This window comes from Pongo abelii, chromosome 11, assembly GCF_028885655.2.
Source record: "Pongo abelii isolate AG06213 chromosome 11, NHGRI_mPonAbe1-v2.0_pri, whole genome shotgun sequence".
Classification (NCBI taxonomy): Eukaryota; Metazoa; Chordata; class Mammalia; order Primates; family Hominidae; genus Pongo; species Pongo abelii.
The window spans coordinates 135,054,139-135,075,446 of NC_071996.2; the positions used below are offsets into that span (position 1 = coordinate 135,054,139).

At 43.6% G+C, this 21,308-nt stretch overlaps 1 non-coding gene and 1 pseudogene across 4 annotated transcripts; both read right to left on the minus strand.

Annotated features, from left to right (window-relative positions):
- Nucleotides 1-538: 538 nt before the first annotated feature.
- LOC100431342 (uncharacterized) lies at nucleotides 539-20,723 on the minus strand. 4 transcript variants are annotated; one of them, XR_008523099.2, is made up of 5 exons: nucleotides 17,865-18,154; nucleotides 17,303-17,407; nucleotides 12,910-13,128; nucleotides 11,289-11,471; nucleotides 542-11,056 (listed from the first exon to the last, which is right to left on the minus strand). It is a non-coding gene; the product is annotated as an uncharacterized LOC100431342 (transcript). The 4 variants fall into 4 exon arrangements; XR_010136118.1 differs by having other exon boundaries at nucleotides 539-11,056; nucleotides 11,289-13,128; XR_008523097.2 differs by lacking the exon at nucleotides 11,289-11,471 and having other exon boundaries at nucleotides 17,865-20,723.
- LOC112132529 (U2 spliceosomal RNA) lies at nucleotides 5,873-6,000 on the minus strand (annotated as a pseudogene).
- Nucleotides 20,724-21,308: the final 585 nt, after the last annotated feature.

Here is a 21,308-nt window from a genome sequence, read left to right on the forward strand (position 1 = left end):
TGAACCACTGCACCTGCGCAGATTTTCTGTTGTATCAAAAGAAGCTGGAAATCCAGGGGTTTATGTGAAATTTTTTGATTTTTTGAAATACTCATAACAAATTCAATGGTCTCTTACTGTATAAGCCAACATGTTTGCAGATCAGATAAGGCAAATTAGGGACACGGGTTTGGGGTCACTTGTTTAAACCTGCAAAAACACTACTTGAAGAAAATTAATACCTGAAGAGAATTAAATATCTAATTCTGAAACCACAGATATAAGAGCTTGTTCAAACAAAATCCTAGAGGGTGTCCAAAAAAGAAAAAATAAACTGATGGGTTTCCTTTTTTTTGTTTTGAGACAAGAGGTCTGGCTCTGTTACCCAGGCTGGAATGCAGTGGTGTGATCTCGGCCAGGTGTGGTGGCGGGCACCTGTAATCCCAGCTACTCGGGAAGCTGAGGTAGGAGAATCGCTTGAACCTGGGAGGCAGAGGTTGCAGTGAGCCGAGACTGTGCCACTGCACTCCAGCCTGGGTGACAGAGCGAGACTCTATCTAAAAAAAAAATAAATAAAAATAAAATAAAATAAAATAAAAAATAAAGTGCTGAGTGGCCTTCCCATCTGTAGTCCGGCTACTCGGGAGGTTGAGGTAGGAGGATCACCTGAGCCCAGGAAATCAAGACTGCCGCGAGCCATGATTGTGCCACTGCGCTCCTGCCTGGGCGAAGGGAGTGAGACCCTGTCTCAAAACAATAATAAGAAAATAAAGTACCGAGTGCCCCTAACCTCATACCAGAGGATCCCTTGGGATCCACCTGTGACAACCCTGGTAAATCTCAATCCTCAGAGCTCTGGGACCCCTCACCTCTCCAGGTGCTGTTCTTTCTATCTCTAGTTTCTTGGCCCTGACTTTTCTCTCCAATATGGTCGAGAACTATGGCAAGCTCATCAATCTCTGTTCCCTGCTTTTCTTCCAAGGCTCTCTCTGCCTCAGCTTGTGACTTGAATTCAATATATGCAATCCTGCAATTGTGGGGATGAGGTGAGGGAGAGAAGAACAGTCAGCATTCAGGGCCACAGACAGTTATTTGTCTTCTGAATAAGTAATATACAAGATTCAAAATCCAAAAAGTAGAAAAGGATATGGTTTAGAACATGTAGAAAAAGGAAAAAAAAAAAAGATATGGTGTAGTCTTCCTTATATTCCTATTCCAGGCCACCCAATTTCTAACCATAGAGGCAACATTCTGTGTATATAAAAGCAAATGTATATGCACACACAATTTTTCTTAAAAAGCTTGAGATATAATTTACATATCATAAAATCCACCCATTTAAACTTTACAATGGTTTCTAATATGTTTACACAACTGTACAATCATCATTGACAACTAACAACATTGTAAACTAACTTTGGAACATTTGTATTGTCCCCAAAAGTAGCCATCGGCAGTCACTCCTCATTCCTCCCAACCCATTCTCACTCCAAGCCACAAGCAACTACTGCTCTAGTTTCTGTTTATATAGATTTGGCTATACTGGACATGTCATATACAGAATGACATACCATACTTTATCAATCCATCAACTGACAGACATTTTGGGTCATTTCTACTTTTTGACTATTAAATAATGCTGACATGAACATTTGTAGGAGAGTCTGAACATATGTTTTCATTTCTTTGAGGTAGATACTTAAGAGAATTGCTGGACCATATGGCAATTCTATGTTTAACATTCTGAGAAACTATCAAACTTTTCCAAAGCAACTGCATTATTTTACATTCCCACCAGCAACATATGAGGGCTCCACCTTTTCCACATCCTTGTCAACATTTGTTACTGTTTGCCTTCTTTATTCTAGCCATTCTAATGAATGTGAAGTGTATCACATCATGGTTTTGATTTGCATTTCCCTAACAACTAATGTTGAGCATCTTTTTGCATGCTTATTGGCCATTCATATGCCTCGTTTGGAGAAACGCTCATTCAAATCCTTTGCCCATTTTTTAATTGGGTTGCCTTTTTATTGTTGAATGGTAATATGAGTTCTTTATATATCTGGACACAAGTCCCTTATCAGATATATGATTTGCAAATATTTTCTTCCAGTCTATAGATTTTTTCTTTTTTCTTTTTTTTCGAGACGGAGTTTCACTTGTTGCCCAGGCTGGAGTGCAATGGCGCAATCTCAGCTCACTGCAATCTCCACCTCCCAGGTTCAAGCAATTCTCCTGCCTCAGTCTCCCAAGTAGCTGGGATTACAGGCGCTCACCGCCACGCCTGGCTAATTTTGTATTTTTAGTAGAGACGGGGTTTTGCCATGTTGGCCAGGCTGGTCTCTAACTCCTGACCTCGGGTGATCCACCCACTTTGGCCTCGCAAAGTGCTGGGATTACAGGCATGAGCCACTGTGCCCGGCAAGTCTACAGATTTTCTTTTTCTTTTTTTTTTTTTTTTTTGAGACGGAGTCTCGCTCTATCGCCCAGGCTGGAGTGCAGTGGCACCATCTCGGCTCACTGTAAGCTCCGCCTCCTAGGTTCACGCCATTCTCCTGCCTCAGCCTTCCGAGTAGCTGGGACTATAGGCGCCTGCCACTTTGCCCGGCTAATTTTTTTTGTATTTTTAGTAGAGACGGGGTTTCACCATCTTAGCCAGGATGGTCTCGATCTCCTGACCTCGTGATCCGACCGCCTCGGCCTCCCAAAGTGCTGGGATTACAGGCGTGAGCCACCACGCCCGGCCCAGTCTACAGATTTTCTTTTGACTTTTTAAATATGGCCTTTGAAACACAAACATTTTTTATTTTGATTAAGCCCAACTTCTCAATTTTCTTTAATCACTCATATACAAAGTGTGTTTTCTTCTAAGGATTTTATGTTTTATCTCTTACATTTAGGTCTTTGATCCATGTTGAGTTATTTTTTGTGTACAGTGTGTTCTCCATTATGTTTTTACATGAAAGGCAGAGTACTGTACACACTGTCTTTTTTCACTTATATACACTTTGTCTTTTTTCACTTAATAATGTATACTGGAGATTATTTCCCATCAGTACACAAAATGCGATTTCATTCCTTTTTACAGCTATATAGAAAAATATCTTATGGATCTGCCAGACAATTTTAACCACCTGTTGCTTGATATTCAGGTTAATTCTAATTTTGCATCAAACAACTTTGCAATACATTATTTCACACTTGTCTGAGACTATCTGTAGGATAAATTCTTAGCAGTGGAACTGCAAGATAAAATGGTAATTGCAACTGTAACTTTGGTAGCTACGGCTAAGTACCTAATCTCCACAGAGATTTCTCCAATTTCACTTCCAATAACAAAGTATGAGCATGCCAGTTTCTTTACCCTCTTCTCCACTGTGCTAACAAACCTTTCGATCTGTGACTACTTGATAGGTAAAAAGTTGTATCTCAGTGTAGATTTTATTTACAATTGTTTTACTATGAGTGAGGATGAGTATCTTTTCCTATGCTTAAAACTCCGTTCCTGTCTGTCTGTAGCCTGCCTGTATTTCCCCTAAATTGTTGGTATTTTTCTTACTCATTTGTTAGGTGCACTTTTATTTTATTTTTTTTTTTTATTTATTTATTTTTGAGATGGAGTCTTGCTCTGTCGCCCAGGCTGGAGTGCAATGGCGCGATCTCGGCTCACTGCAACCTCCGTCTCCCAGGTTCAAGCGATTCTCCTGCCTCAGCTTCCCGAGTAGCTGGGATTACAGGTGCCTGCCACCACGCCCGGCAAATTTTTTCTATTTTTAGTAGAGACAGGGTTTCACCATGCTGGCCAGGCTGGTCTGGAACTCCTGACCTTAGGTGATCTGCCCACCTTGGCCTCCCAAAGTGCTGGGATTACAGGCATGAGCCACCACACCTGGCCTTCAGAAGGTTTCATCACGGGGACATGCTTTATTTTTATTTATTTATTATTATTTTTTAAGATGGAGTTTCACTCTTGTTGCTCAGGCTGGAGTGCAATGGTGCAATCTCGGCTCACTAACCTCCGCCTCCCAGGTTCAAGTGATTCTTGTGCCTCAGCCTCCCGAGTAGCTGGGACTACAGGTGCCTGCCACCATGCCTGGCTAATTTTTTGTATTTTTAGTAGAGACAGGGTTTTACCATGTTGGCCAGGCTGGTCTCGAACTCCTGACCTCAGGTGATCCACCTGCCTCAGCCTCCCAAAGTGCTGGGATTACAGGCGTGAGCCACTATGCCTGGCCTGGTGCACTTTTTTTTGAGAGGGAGTCTTGCTCTGTCGCCCAGGCTGGAGTGCAGTGGCGTGATCTTGGCTCACTGCAAATTCTGCCTCCCGGGATCAAGCGAATCGATTCTTCTGCCTCAGCCTCCTGAGTAGCTGGGATTACAGGCGCATATCACCATGCCTGGCTAATTTTTTGTATTTTTAGTAGAGATGGGGTTTCACCATGTTAGCCAGGATGGTCTCAAACTCCTGACTTCAGGTGATCCGCCTGCCTCAGTCTCCCAAAGCGCTGGGATTACAGGCGTGAGCCACTGCACCTGGCCTCTGGTGCACTTTTATATCAGTAAAACCAGTCTTCAGTTTTGATGAGTTACCAATATTTTTCCCTGGTTTGTCACTTGTCTTTTGACTTTGCTTATGGGGATTTTTTTTCCTCCGTGTAAAAATATATTTCTGCAGTCAAATTTATATATCTTTTTTTTTTTTTTTGAGACAGAGTTTCCCTCGCTGTTGTCACCCAAGCTGTTGTGCAGTGGCATGATCTCAGCACACTGCAACCTCCACCTCCTAGGTTCAAGCGATTCTCCTGCCTCAGCCTCCCGAGTAGCTGGGATTACAGGCGCCCACCATCATGCTCAGCTAATTTTTTTGTATTTTTAGTAGAGACAGGGTTTCACCATGTTGGCCAGGCTGGTCTGGAACTCCTAACCTCAGGTGATACACCTGCCTCGGCCTCCCAAAGTGCTGGAATTACAGGTGTGAGTCACTGTGCCTGGCCAAATTTATATATCTTTTCTTTTGGGACTTCCAGGATTGTGTCATACTTAAAAAGGCCTTCCTCTCCTGAAGATTATTAAAACAAATAAAACCCAAAAATATTCTCTATGTCTTCCTCTAATACTTTATGGTTTCATATTTTACATGAAATCTCTAATGAACCTGTAATTTAATTTGGTGAAAGGTATGAATAAGGACATATCAAGTCAGATTCTTTCTTCTTGAGACAGAGTTTTGCTCGTTGCCCAGGCTGGAGTGAAGTGGCACGATCTCTGCTTACTGCAACCTCTACCTCCCGGCTTGAAATGATTCTCCTGTCTCAGCCTCCTGAGTATCTGGGATTACAGGTATGTACCACCACAACTGGCTAATCTTCTGTATTTTTAATACAGACGGAGTTTTACCATGTTGGCCAGGCTGGTCTCAAACTTCTGAGCTCAGGTGATCCCCCCGCCTCGGCCTCCCAAAGTGGTGGGATTCTAGGCATGAGCTACCGTGCCTGGTCTGAGTCAGATTCTTAAACATAATGCCCCACATTCTGTTGTTGTTTTTGTTTTGTTTTGTTTTTGAGACGGAGTCTCACTCTGTCACCAGACTGGAGTGCAGTGGCCCAATCTTGGCTCACTGCAACCTCTGCCTCCCGGGTTCAAGCAATTCCCCTACCTCAGCCTCCCGAGTAGCTGGGACTACAGGAGCGCGCCACCACGCCCCGCTAATTTTTTGTATTTTAGTAGAGATGGGGTTTCACCATGTTGGCCAGGGTGGTCTCAATCTCCTGACCTCATGATCCGCCGGCTTCGGCTTCCCAAAGTGCTGGGATTACAGGCATAAGCCACCATGCCCAGCCTGCACCACACTCTTTTCTAGCATAGGTACTATGTTTTATTTCACATGGCCATGGATTCTCTGGTTTCTCTTATCTCCCCTTTATTTATTTTTTATTATTTTTAATTTAGGACATATCAGATATTAAACTGAAAAAACAGATATTACACTTGATCTTAGCCAAAAGGCTGAGAAGTGACACAGTAATTCTTCAGGTAGAGAAATGATTACAAAGATTTAAGTATATTTAATTAAAACCTAATTAAACTTCGAGAAATTATATAGCTTTTGGCAGGAATTTGTTTGCTGGTTTTCTGGAGACTATAGGCAGAGTGCTCCCAAATCTCCTCCTAGTAAACACTGCTAACAATTTGGAATTTATTCTTTCAGATTTGTTTTCCCATACTTATCATGGATTTCCAGGTCAATACATACAGTTCTATCTTATGCTTGTTAGATCTGTAGTATTCTTTCTAGAGATTACATTCATCAGAACATACTGCTACAGATTATTTTAGAGTTCACCTACACCAACACACTTAGCTCAAATATATCTGTAAACCCAATACTCAATTTTCACCTCAATGACAATCCCTTCAAAATATATTATACTCCACCCTCTCTAATTTCACCATATTCACTCCCTTACTCTACCAAAGCCTAGATACCTAAGGACAGTGTTTCATTAATTGGTTACAACATAAACCTAACAATTCAATTCTATGTGCTATTTTGGTAACTGTCCAAGCAAGTTACTAAGTACATTATTCTAGTGGAGTCAGCCCTGGAGAGAGAAGAAGGAATGTACATAATCTATGAATAAATTCCAATCTTCAATCTTGTACTTGGTAGCAGATGAAGTCTCTATTTCTCTATAGCACCACTACAGTTTTCCAGGAGTTTTGGCTGTCCCTTTATGATGTCCCCTTCGGCTTTTTATGCCTACTGGCAGAAATCTGGATAACTACTCTTTCCTTCTCTAAAATCAGGCATAAAAGACTTGAGAGAATGTATGGAAATTCCATTATGTTTGTATCCAGTAGACATACATTCTTATTCAGTACAAGGTGCAAAATACACCTTTTACTCATCCCATCTTTGCTCACTAATCTGATTTGAAAAGCATCCTCAAACACTTCTTTTAATTCATGTGGACTGACTTTGTCAGGCAGGTTCTTGATCAAAAGTGTTTTGGCATTTTGATCTACATAAAAACAAAAGAATATTTTTGGTGAGTTTAGATTTAGTAAGCATCAAAAGTCCCCTAAGATAGAAAAAATACCCCTTGGGCAGGGCACAGTGGCTCATGCCTATAATCCCAGCACCTTGGGAGGCCAAGGTGGGTGGATCATGAGGTCAGGAGATGAAGACCATCCTGGCTAACACAGTGAAACCCCGTCTCTACTAAAAATACAAAAAATTAGCTGGGTGTGGTGGCACGTGCCTGTAATCCCAGCTACTCAGGAGGCTGAGGCAGGTGAATGGCTTCAACACGGGAGGTGGAGGTTGCAGTGAGCCAAGATCACACCACTGCACTCCAGCCTGGGCGACAGAGCGAGACTCTGTTTAAAAAAAAAAAAGAAAAAAGAAAAAATACCCCTCAAAGAGTTGCAAAGTGGAAACAATACATCTTCATTAGTTTAACAAATATTTGAACACATACTCTGGGCTAGGGCCTGTGCTACATGCTCGCTGTGAAAACACGAACTTGGCCTCTGCTCTCAGGAACGTGTTCTTGTTGGGGAAGACTGGTAAATGAAGGGTCATGTAGTTATAAACTTTGATAAGTGCCAGGATGGACAAGTAAAAGGCGCAATGGGGAAGTCTAGTAGAGAAGACTTACCCTAGTGTGGGGGTAAGGAAAGAGTTTTCTGATCTGAGGAAGTGATATTTAAGCTAAAACTGGATGGATGGGTTTCAAGTAGCCAGGGACTGAGTCCTGGAAAGAATGTTATGACAGAGAAAGGTGAGCCATGCAGCTCAAGCACAGGAGAGAGGGCAAGGTGCCACGGAGGCAGGTGGCCTGTCGGAAACTGAGGACTACTTGCATCAAATTAGAAAGACTGTGATATTCCTGCCTGACCCAGAATCTTCTAGATACATCGATACCTTTGAACAAATTACCTTGTTTGCATACCTTTGTTTCCTTTCCCTTTGGTTTCTCTAATTTCATACCCAAGGACTTTTGTATCACTTAGTTCCAAGGCTTTTTCTTGATCAACAGCAAATTTAAAATTCACATAACCGGCCAGGCGCGGTGGCTCACGCCTGTAATCCCAGCACTTTGGGAGGCCGAGGTAGGTGGATCACGAGGTCAGGAGATTGAGAACATCCTGGCTAACACAGTGAAACCCCGTCTCTACTAAAAAAATACAAAAAGATTAGCCGGGCATGGTGGCAGGCGCCTGTAGTCCTAGCTACTTGGGAGGCTGAGGCAGGAGAATGGCATGAACCTGGGAGGCGGAGCTTGCAGTGAGCCGAGATCGCGCCACTGCACTCCAGCTTGGGCGACAGAGCGAGACTCTGTCTCAAAAAAAAAAAAAATTCACATTACCAAATCTCCTACAGAGATGTAGAAGAAAAGGCAAAAAGCACACACAGGTAAGATGAAGAGCATATGCCTCTGGTTAGCTAATTACACTAGCTGTTGGAATAGAAATCAGCACTAAGTTATGAGCAGCTGCCTAATTTACAATTTAAAACCAAGACTCCACAAACTGGCAGTCAGTACTGTGAAGCAACTATGGAGAAGTAGTTCTCACCCAGGGCGCAAGCTTGACAATCTCTAGAGACATTTTTGGCTGTTACAAACAGGGAATCATCTAGTGTCTAATGGGTAGAATCCAGGGAGGTTGCTAAACATCCCACAATGAACTGGACAGCCACCATAACATAGAACTGCCCAGCCCAGACCCAGCGCGGTGGCTCATTTCTGCAATCCCAGCACTTTGCGAGGCCAAGGCAGGCAGACTGCTTGAGCTCAGGAGTTTGAGACCAGCCTGGTCAACATGTATTTCCTGTCTCTACAGAAAATACACACACACAAAAATTAGCCAGGCATAGTGGTACATGCCTGTGGTCCCAGCTAGTCGGGAGGCTGACATGGGAAGATGGCTTCAGCTGGAGGGCAGGGGTTGCAGTGAGCCGAGATCACACCATTGCACTCTAGCCTGAATGACAGAGCCAGAGACCCTGTCTCCAAAAAAAAAGAATTGTCCAGCCCAGAATGTCAGTAGTGCTGAAGTCAAGAGACCTCGTTCTAGAGCAAGGACTGAGAATCAGTGCAGAGTTTGCCTACTGACATCTCTATTAGTTTTCTGCTTAACAACTGACAAAATTTAACCAAAAGCTATAGAAAGTGTGGCTTGAAATTACAAATTTTGGCTGGGCGCAATGGTTCACACCTGTAATCCCGGCACTTTGGGAGGCTGAGGTGGGAGGATTACTTGAGCTCAGGAGTTTGAGATCAGCCTGGGCAACATGGCGAAACCGCATGTACAAAAAAGGCATGGTGATGTGTGCCTGTAGTCGCAGCTATTCAGGAGGCTGAGGTGGGAGGACTGTTTGAGCCCAGGTGGCAGAGGTTGCAGTGAGCCACGATCACACCACTGCACTCCAGCCTGGGCAACGGAGTGAGACCCTGTTTCAAAAAAAGTTATTTATTTATGTATTTATTTTTGGCTCAGTGCAGGGGTTCACACCTGTAATCCCAGCACTCTGGGAGGCTGAGGCTGGTGGATCACTTGAGACCAGGAGTTCAGGACCAGTCTGCGCAACATGGCAAAACCCCGTTTCTACTAAAAATACAAAAATTAGCCGGGCATGGTGGCAGGCGCCTGTAATCTTAGCTACTCGGGAGGCTGAGGCAAGAGAATTGCTTGAACTTGGAAGGTAGAGACTACAGTAAGCTGAGATCACGCCACTGCACTCTAGCGACAGAGGGAGACTGTCTCAAAAAAATTTTTTTTGGAATTTTTAAGAAACAGGCAGGCCACAGTGAGATCGCACCACTGCACTCTAGCCTGAGCGACAGAGGGAGACTGTCTCAAAAAAAAAAATTTTTTTTTTTAAATTTTTAAGAAACAGGCAGGGCACAGTGGCTCACACCTGTAATCCCAGCACTTTGGGAAGCTGAGGTGGAAGGATCACTTGAGCCCAGGAGTTTGAGACCAGCCTGGGTAAAATAGTGAGACCCTGTCTCTAAGACTTGGAAGATCTTGGGATTATTTTAATATTTTGGTTGGGAAAATGGGGTAGCAAAGTTTAATATAACAGATTTACTAAACATGAGCCATTGGAGGATTTTACATATTCATTTTAAACTGCAAGTGACTGAGAGAAAATCCCACCAAAGGGTGAAGAGCAGGTGACAAAAGACCTGAGAAGACAGCAGCCTATGAACCATCATGTAGTAGTATAAAGCTACTGGAACTCCTAAATTCTCCAGGAATAGTAAGTGCTGGGCTGATACGCTCTTAAAAACCTTCTAAGTTGACTGGTATTTACCTGGACAAGCCAACTTTGACACCAACAACTTCAAGATCATTTTTAGCAAAAAATTCACTGAGGCCAACTTTTAGTTCAGCAGCAGTTTTGTTGAAATTCAGGTTTCCAACAAACATTTGGAATGCTACACATGGTTCAGTTGCTACACAAAAAGGTAAAAAAAAAAAAAAAAAGAACTCAGTTCAGAAAAAGTCGCACTAAAAGAAAATCCATTGAAAATTGTAACACCAAGCTTTTGTAGCAAATCCCATTGTTGCTCGTTTGGGCTAATGGAGACTAAGTTTTTGCCAATGTGACATTCTCCATGCATCTCCTGTGCTTTAAACCACGGCCAATAAGCTACCTTCTAATTTCTTTTCTTTTCTTTTTTTTTTTTGAGATGGAGTCTGGCACTGTTGCCCAGGCTGGAGTGCAGTGGCGCAATCTCGGCTCACTGCAAGCTCCACCTCCTGGGTTCACGCCATTCCCCTGCCTCAGCCTCCCGAGTAGCTGAGGCTACAGTCACCCGCCACCACGCCCGGCTAATTTTTTGTACTTTTAGTAGAGACGGGGTTTCACTGTGTTAGCCAGGATGGTCTCGATCTCCTGACCTCGTGATCCGCCGGCCTCAGCCTCCCAAAGTGCTGGAATTACAGGCGTGAGCCACCACGCCCGGCCTGTTACCTTCTAATTTCTGCTTTTTGGCTCCAGGGGAATCTTTCTGATTAGCCATTTCCTTATTTTGTTTATCAGGTGTTTCTTTGATAGGTTCTGTGGGTGAAAGACAGAATATTGCATTTGTAATCATCTGCTTGGGCCGCTAATGAGTAAACTGGAAACTTTTATACTGTCCACAAACATCATTCCTAAGCTACACTTAATTGTCACAAGACTCATGAGTTGAGTCTGGTCAGGGTACTTTTAAAAGCATTTCTAAATTAATAAGAAAGTTATTTAAATTAATAAAATAAATACAACAGCCCTTCTCATGGGCTTCACTTACAACTAGCATTCCATGATGCCAGCCACACTGCTTAACAGGGTGATTCAGATCATCTGACCTTCCCCCTCCTCCTCTTCCTCACTGCCTTTGTCACTGCCACTGTCGTCATCCTGTTCATCATCTTCAGCCCTCATGGGAAGGTCTTCTCTAACTTTGGTCCCAGCTTTATCTTTTCCCCCACCCCTAGAATCACAAGGGAAGCCACTTAATCAATTATTATTACATAGACTAGTTAAGAATGACAAATTCTCCTTTCAGAGAACAATTGTTCTTTTATATCTGGCTGTATATCTCAGAAAAAATTCACAGCCACTTTAACTTTTTATTTTATTTTATTTTGAGATAGGGTCTCACTTATGTTGCACAGGCTGGAATGCAGTGGTGAGATTACAACTCACTGAGGCCTCGATCTCCCTGGCTCAATCCATCCTCTCACCTCTGCCTACCAAGTAGCTGGGATTACAGGTGTGTGCCACCATATCTGGCTAATTTATTATTTATTTATTTATTTATTTATTTATTTTTCAGGCGGAGTCTCACTCTGTTGCCAGGCTGGAGTGCAATGGTGCAGTCTCGGCTCACTGCAACCTCCACTTCCTGGGTTCAAGCGATTCTCCTGCCTCAGCCTCCCAAGTAGCTGGGATTACAGGCATGCACCACCACGCCCGGCTATTTTTGTATTTTTAGTAGAGAGGGGTTCCACCACATTGGCCAGGCTGGTCTTGAACTCCTGACCTCGTGATCTGCCCGCCTCAGCCTCCCAGAGTGCTGGGATTACAGGTGTGAGCCACCATGCCCACATACCTGGCTAATTTATTAATTTCTTGTAGAGATAGGGTCTCGCCCTGTTGCCTAAGCTGGTCTTGAACTCCTGGCCTCAAGCGATTCTCCTGCTTCAGCCTCCCAAAGTGCTGGGATTACAGGGTATGAGCCACAACACCCAGCCTCATTTTAACTTAATTATGAAATAAGTTTAAATGTATTGTTCTTGCATTTTAATAACTATAGTAAGAATTACTGCTTTGGTAGCAATATTTTAAATGTTACACAGACTCCATCAAGACAGAAAAAAACCACTGAAAATTAAATCTGAGACGACCTACCTGCATGGATCATAAGCATGAAGACAGAATTCATCAATGTATAGTATTCAAAGAGAAAATTTCTGGGCTAGGCATGGTGGCTCATGCCTGTAATCCCAGCACTTTGGGAGGCCAAGGCGGGCAGGTCACTTCAGGTCAGGAGTTCAAGATGGCCTGGCCAACATGGTGAAACCCTGTCTCTACTAAAAATACAAAAATTAGCCAGTATGGTGGTGTGCGCCTATAGTCCCAGCTACTCAGAAGGCAGAGGCTGCAGTGAGCCAAGACCACACCAATGCACTCCAACCTGGGTGACAGAGCAAGACTCTGTCTCAAAAAAGAAAAAATCTCTGACTAGGGTCAGGTAGAAAGCAAAAGTCAAACATCCACTGAGACTCCCCATCAATGAGGCCCATCCTGAAGAATCAACCAGGAATTGCCAAGGCAGTTTTCAGAGGGATGGATTTTTAACAGAATCTCTCCCCAAGTGCTGTAGAATGGCACACACGGCAGCTTGTCTCTAACTCACAGCCACTCACCAGGAACCCCCTGAAAAAGGATTCTTTATCTTCCTCATCCTGGTCCAACTCACTGTTCCTGTCTTCATTCTCCTGGTGGCTCTCACAGTCCTTGAGCTTGGCTCCCCTCCTGCTTGGTGATATCAACTTCTCAGCAAACACAGGAGCCAGAGACTTTTCCTCCCCTTTCCTTCCTGGGACAGTTGTATTCTTCCTGCAATTCTTATGAGGGACAAGAACCTGGAGGAGAAACACCAACAATGAAAAGATGCCTCTTCATGAAGCTACAATCACACTGCACAGTCACTAAGTGCAAGATTCGGGTCGGGCATGTAAGTCAACAACTATTTCAACTCTCTAGGACGAATTTCTCCTAGAGAAATGTAGTAAAAAGGCTTCCAGCACCAGAATCACCTGACATGCTTGTCTAAAAAAAAAAAAGAAGGCCAGGCCTGGTGGCTCACGCCTATAATCCCAACACTTTGGGAGGTAGAGGTGGGCGGATCACCTGAGGTCGAGAGTTCGAGACCAGCCTGACCAACATAGAGAAACCCCATCTCTACTAAAAATACAAAATTAGCTGGGCGTGGTGGTGCATGCCTGTAATCCTATCTACTCAGGAGGCTGAGGCAGGGGAATTTCTTGCACCCAGGAGGCGGAGGTTGTGGTGAGCCGAGATCACGGCATTGCACTCCAGCCTGGACAACAAGAGTGAAATTCTGTCTCAAGAAAGAAAATTAAAAAAACAGAATGCTGGGCATGGTGGCTCATGTCTGTAATCCCAACACTTTGGGAGGCCAAGGTGGGCAGATCACCTGAGGCCAGGAGTTCAAGACCAGCCTGGTCAATATGGTGAAACCCTGTCTCTACTAAAAAAAAAAATACAAAAACTGGCCGGGTATGGTGGTGGACACTGTAGTCCCAGCTACCCGGGCAGGTGAGGCATGAGAATTGCTTGAACCCAGGAGGTGGAGGTTGCAGTGAGCTGATATCGCACCACTGCACTCCAGCCTGGGTGACAGAGTGAGACTCTATCTCAAAAAAAAAAAAAAAAAAAAAAAAAACAAGAAAAATTCTCAGACTTCACTTAGCACTAACAAACCAGAATATCCACAGGGAAGCATCCAGATTTCTACAAGTAGGGACGCTACTGACCCAGGAGAAAATACATCAATTATTCATGTCATTAGAGCCCCAATTCGGACTCTGTGTGATGGGTCAGTGTCAAAATGCAGGTGCAAAACACAGTTTATTCAGTGTACCCAAGGGAAAACTAAAACTACCTTTAGGCTATGTATATAAGGTATATATGAAACATAAATGAATTTTGTGTTTAGACTTGGGTGCCTCTTCACGTATCTGCAAGTATGCCAAAATCCAAAAAATCTGAAGTCTAAAACATTTCTGGTCCCAAGCATTTCGGATAAGGGATACTCAACCGATATAGTACATGCTCTCTTATCTATGTCAACTTAACCAACTGGCTGGATTAAATGACTGTCTCAATTCCAAACAGGTCTTACTATAATAACTTGATGCTTATGAAATCCCAAGCATGAGAGGGCCACTCTGTGATACTCCTACTAATGTGAGTGTCTCTATACCTGTGAGCTGAACTGTATCTTTAATAAGCACCTGTGTTGTTTGCTAACCTGTATTTGCAGTCTCAACTGCAGAATTAACTAAACATCACATAAACCAATACAATCAACGCAAAAAGGGTGGGGCACAGTGGCTCACACCTGTAATCCCAACACTTTGGGAGGCCGAGGCGGGCAGATCACATGAGGTGAGGAGTTCGAGACCAGCCTGACCAACATGATGAAACCCCATCTCTACTAAAAATAAAAAATTAGCCGGGCATGGTGGCACATGCCTGTAATCTCAGCTACTTGGGAGGGTGAGGCAAAAGAATTACTTGAACTCAGGAGCTGGAAGTTGCAGTGAGCCAAGACTGAGCCACTGCACTCAAGCCTGGGCAACAAGAGTGAGACTCCATCTCAAAAAATAAAATAAAATAAATGCAAAAAGTTATTGAGTCTATGAAAACAAACTTCAGTGCTTTGGAGGTACTTGATAAAGCTGAAAAAACTGCAATCAAATTAAGTTTGCATGAGCAACCATAAAAGAATGGGAAAAGCTGTGAAACTGCGGGAATCTGTATTCAAATTGCCTTACTTACTAGGAGGTTAGAGTTTTCCTTTGCTTTAAAGAAACAAACTTTAAATTGCAGAAGATGCATTATGTGTGTACTTTATGCAGGGAAGATAAGCTACTCCAGCAGTGGACTCAAAGATAAGGCCGTGGTCCCGTATGAAAATATTGCCAAAGGAATACATAGTATGTCTTAAATTAAAATCAAAAAGTATGGATGGATAATTTTCATGATTTCCCTACTTTTACTTTTTAAAAAATTGTATAAAGTATATAACATGTTTTAATATACTTATGGCAAAATGGTTACTACAGTCAAGTAAATTAACAAATCCATCATCCCTAATAAGTGTGACAAGGGCACCCAAAACCCACTTTTACTTTTGATTAATTAAAACAACTAGACTGAAGAGGGTTGAAGAAAGTTTCTATCACACAACCAGCTGCTCAAAGTGGACAACAAATAAATGCTATCTGCCTCTCAGAACAAACTGCTTAGGAGAAGACTGAGAAATGAATGGGGAAGGTATAGGGGGTTTGGATTCAGCAGACCTATGTATAACCCTGGCTGTCACTTATTAGTTCCGGAAACATGAACAAGCTGGTTAATGGCTAAATCTGCTTTCTAGTCTAATTTTAGTATATGTGCTGCCGAAGCGAGCACGCTTTCTTGTCTAAAAAATGGAGCTATATGATGCCTACCTAACCTGGTCACAGTGAGGATGAAATGAAACAATGTATAAAGCAGTCCCCAACCTTTTTGGCACCAGGGACCGGTTTTGTGGATGACAATTTTTCATGCATCCGGTGGGAGGGGAGAGGGATGATTCAAGTACATTACATTGATTGTGCACTTTATTTCTGTTATTACATTGTAATATATAATGAAATACAACTCAACATAATGTAGAATCAGTGGGTGCCATGAGCTTGTTTTCCTGCAACTAGACAGTCCCATCTGGGGATGATGGGAGACAGTGACAAATCATCAGGCATTAGATTCTCATAAGGAGCGTACAACCTAGATTCCTCACATGCGCAGTTCACAATAGGGTCTGTGTTCCTATGAGACGCTATTGCTGCAGCTGATCTGACAGGAGGCGGAGCTCAGGCAGTAATGCAAGCAATGGGGAGGCAGCTGTAAATACAGATGAAGCTTCCCTCACTCACCCACCACTCACCTCCTGCTGTGCGGCCTGGTTCGTAACAGGCCATCGACCAGTACCAGTCTGTGGCCCAGGGCTCGGGGACCCCTGGCATAAAGCCCTTGTACAATGGCTGCACATATGAAACATTCCATATTCATTAGCTCTGTACCCACTAAATCACCTTAATTCTTTCAGGACTCAACTTAAACCTATCTATTTTCAAATTCCAAAGGAGAGACTCTCAGAAGAACATAGTGAGGAGTATGTCAAAAGAAAATATGAAAACATGTTTGGCAGGTACACAAAGTAATAGACTTTTTTTTTTCTTTTTTTTAAATTTAAAACAGCCAGGCAGGGCTGAGGGAAAGCACCGCCCTCCTGGGCCATAAATGAATGGATTTTAATGAATCAATTTAAAGAATGAAGAGATTTAAACCAGTATTACCAGAAAACCAGTATCACTTTACAAACAAAGAACACCTTGGCATTCCCAAAATAACCCACACTTGGTCACGATGCATTATGATGTATTACTCTTTGCATAACACTGATATTCAATTTGCTAATATTTCTGGAATTTTTGTATCTATGCTCATTAAAGAGACAGTGGTCTGTGATTTCTCCAAATGACCTGATCAGGTTTTGGTATCAAGTTTAGTGTGGACTTGTAATACTAGTTGAAAAGTGTTTGCAATATCACTTTTGAGGTTTTTGTGTGTTTTTTTTTTTTTTTTTTTCTTTGAGACAGACTCTGTCTCCCAGGCTGGAGTGCAGTGGCACGCTCACTACAACCTCCGCCTCCCGGGTTCAAGCGATTCTCCTACCTCAGCCTCCGGAGTGGCTGGGACTACAGGTGGGAGACACCGCGTCCGGCTAATTTCTGTATTTTTAGTAGAGACGGGTTTCGCGATGTTGCCCAGGCTGGTCTCAAACTCCTGGGCTTAAGCGACCCACCCTCCTCCGCCTCCCAGAGTCCTGGGATTACAGGCGACGGCCACCCAGCCCGGCCAACTTTTGAGATTAAACAATGCAGTTTAACTGCTTTACTCTGGATTTTAATTGTTGACATTAATTATAAATGCTATTCTGCTCAACTCTGTACATATAATTACCTCATCTCTACTGCCATTGTCCTTAGCTTCTGACATCTCATCTTCCCCATCTTCTACCTCCTTTGGGGAAAGACTTATTTTCTTCATTCACCTTGATTTTTTTTCCTGCTCAAAATGGACAAGATTATTATTAGGCACATGACAGGGCCATCACACATTCCAAGCCAGGCACGTTTTGCCTCTAGTATTTCCAACAGTAAACTGGCATTTGGAATAAACTTATGTTAGGCCTCATCTTAACTTTTAATTTTCATTTGGTATCTTTTACTCACACCAGCGAACAGAAAAACAAATACAAAAGGTGATTTTTGATGTTGTAGGTGAGGTCTCCCATACCTCTTCTTTTGCCACAATTGACAAGTGGAAACTCCTTAAGAAAAAAAAAAAAAAGGACAAATTCCCAGGAATTCCTTCCTATTCCTCTCATTCTGACCCGTCACGTGTTTTCAAATAACTGTTTTTTTAAAAAAAATAGTTCCACTACAGACTATTCAAATGGAAGCACACTGGGCCAAAATAAAGGGGGCAAAAGGGCCAAAAACAGTACCTGCAATTCAATTACCTTTACTTCCCCAGTCAGATAATTCTGTGAACTGGGGCAGCGTACATCACTACCCCCACCAGAATTCAGAACACACGAGTCTATAACCCTCGCTGCCCACAGCAGCCCTTGTCCCTAACAGGTTTTCCTTTAAGGCTGTCGCGGTGCGCCCCTGGAAGCCACCGCGCGTGACGGACGCGGGCACGACGCCTAGGGACAGCCCGAAGAAAACCGCGGGCGCCCACACGCTGGTGACGCCCTCTCAGCTATTGCCCCAGATCCAAAGCGCGCGGGGAAGACGGCCACGTAAAGATAAGGCGCCCTGGTGACTCCGCCTCGCCCAATCAGAGCCCGCGCAACCCCTGAACCAATCCTGAGCCGCGACCCTGGGAGGGGCGGGCACTGCGGGAGCCTGGGGGCGTGAGTCTTGAGCCGGGGTGGAGAGGGCAGCACGTGCTGCGCCTGCGCGTGGAGCGGACATTTTGCTGCGGTCTAGCGCCGGAGGCAGTGCTTTGGGTTCGCTGGTCCAGGTGCCCGCGGTGTCCCAGGTCTTCGCGCCACGTTGGCGCGGGAGAAGGCTGAGGTGCCCCAGAGTTCGAGGAGTTGGTGACGGTCTTGCGGTCCGACTCTCCTCTGGCGGAGGGGCAGTCGGAAAGTGAAAAGCAGTCGTTAAAGCGACCAGTCCGTAAGGGCGCGTGTGCCGGGATGGGTTCCCAGCGCTCTGGGCCGTTAAACCGTTCAAGCCGCGTCTCGCCCAGTGAGGGCTGTGTTAGCGTTCTCGCCGTTTCCAGCCGTGAAGGAGGCACTGAGACGACAGCTGAGGGTCACTCCATTAAGGCTGTCGCTGCTGTAGGGGCCCTCGCCCCGCTGCGTGTTTGTGCCACCCAGCGTACTAGGTGCTTTTTCAAAATTTATCATGGACGTCTCAAAACACACGTGTGACTTAGATGGTAATAAGTTTCATTTTTCATTTAAAGAAGTTAAGGCTCGGTAGTTAAGGTTTAATTCTCCATCTCTTAATACTCTCTCCTAGTTTCTTTGAGTTGGACTGTCATGAACATGTGCTCTCACAAGGCCTCATGGCCATTAACACCAGTAGCCCCAGTAGGAGGATCAAGCTCCTAGGAATTAGCCCCACGTTGGAACTTGAACAGTGACACTTTGGGGATATTGTGTGTGTTTGGGGGATAGGGAAGGGTGATCTTGAGTAAGGAGCCCTGGCCCTATCCTAGCTTCAGAAAGACCCAAATTGGGAAAGAATGAGAATAGAAAAAACAATCTGCCTACCTGTTTTAGATTTGGTACCTCACCAAACTCTTGTTACCTAGCTTACTTTATGAGATTAGCCCAAATATTTTAAGAAAATATATATATCTGATCAAGAACAACTGAAGAAAAGGCAAAAGCCCATTTCATTTAAGAATAGATGCAGGGTTCAAATAAAGTATTAGCAAATTGAATCACCACACCCTGCCAGGAAGTATTATTAAAATCAATAACAAGGACAGGATAAGTCACAAGCAAAATCCATAAAGGTGCCAAAATATGGCACCTTGGCAGTTGAGAAAACCACAGAAGCAAGTTCTCTGTAATCTGCTCCCACCTTTCTCCCATAAAGCAGGGTCATAAAGGAATTCACTGGCCTACCTCATGTGAAGTAGGGCGTAAGACCCTCATTCTAGAGGAGTCTTGCACCATACCTGGGGGGGAGAAGTGTCATGCAGAGACGCAAGAAAGAATCTGAACAAACGGGCCGTGCCGAAGTCTCCTCCCACCGCTATGTATGACCATTAGACGATGCCCCTTTTGTCCAATCATGTTTCTGCACAACTATCTACTTCTTTCATCAGACTTAGCATAAAAATACAGTTTTCTTTAGGTCATGGGGTCTTCGTTTCTTAAGGTTATTGTGTCACATAAGACTTTAAATCTGTTATGCCTTTCTCTCATTAACCTTGTTATAGAGGTGTCAGCCATAACCCTTAAGATGGTAGAGGAAAATATTTTCTCCCCTACCAGCGAAATGATGACAGATTTGACCACATTACAATTTACAACTTCTGGATGCGGGAGTTTCTATAAACCAATTTAAAACGTAAGAAACAAATTAGAAATATTTGTAACATATACAAAACAAATTTAATATTGTAATATGAATGAAATATAAATTAAGAAAAAAACAAAAATGGCTGAAGGATATGAAAAGGCATTTTCAGGAGAAATTTGAGTGGTAAAGATATGAAGACATGCTCAGCTATACAACCATTAGGGAAATGCAACTTAAGATACTATATCTATCGGAGTGACAGAAATTACGAGTGTTTGGGGATTGTGGAGAAACTGCTGAAAGGGCAAATTGTTAAAAACACTTGAAGAGAAATTTGGCAGTTTTAGTAAAGGTAAAAATACTCATTCCTTCCTTTAGCAAATCCACTTGCATGTATCTAACCTAGAGAGCATTCAGACTGCTGGAGAGACATATACGTGAATCTTTGTTGCAAACTTTGGGGGTTTTTTGTTGTTGTTGTTGTTTGAGACAAGATCTTGCTCTCACCCAGGCTGGAGTGCAGTGGTGCCATCATGGCTCACTGCAGCCTTGACCTCCCAGGCTCAAGCAATCCTCCTGCCTCAGCCTCCTAAGTAGCTGGGACCACAGGCATGCACTGGTTAATTCTGGGGGTTTTTTGTGGGGGATGTTGTTGTTGTTTCTGTAGAGATGGACTTTTGCCATTGGGGGGGATGTTGTTGTTGTTGTTGTTGTTTCTCTAGAGATGGACTTTTGCCATGTTGCCCAGCCTAGTCTTGAACTCCTGGGGTCAAGCGATCCTCCTGCTTGAAGCCAGGAGTTTGAGACCAGCCTGGGCAACACAGCGAGATCTCATTTTTACCAAAAAAAAAAATTAGCTGGGTGTGTGCCAGTAGTCCCAGCTACACAGGAGGCTGAGACAGGAGGATCACTTGAGCCCACCAGGAGGAGTTTGAGGCTACAGTGATCCCACCACTGTGCTCCAACCTAGGTGACAAAGTGAGACCCTGTCTCTAAAAAACAAAAATAAAAAGTGTCTTTTAATTGTTGGTTTGTTTTGAATTAGGATTTTAAAATATCTATACATTACATTTAGTTAATATGTCTCTTTTTAAAAAAAAAAATTTTTGAGATGGAGTCTCCCTCTGTCACCAGGCTGTGCAGTGGCTAAATCTTGGCTCACTTCGACCTCCTGGACTCAAGCAGTCCTCCCATCTCAGCCTCCCAAGTAGCTGGGGCACCACCACACCAGGCTAATTTTCTTTATTTTTCATTTTTTGTAGAGAAGAGATTGCCTTCTGTTACCGAGGCTGGTCTCGAACTCCTGGGCCCAAGTGATCCTCCCACCTTAGCCTCCCAAAGTGCTGGGATTACAGGCATGAGCCACCACGCCCGGCCATTAAATCTTTTAAAAATCTATAATAGAGAACCTCCCCTTT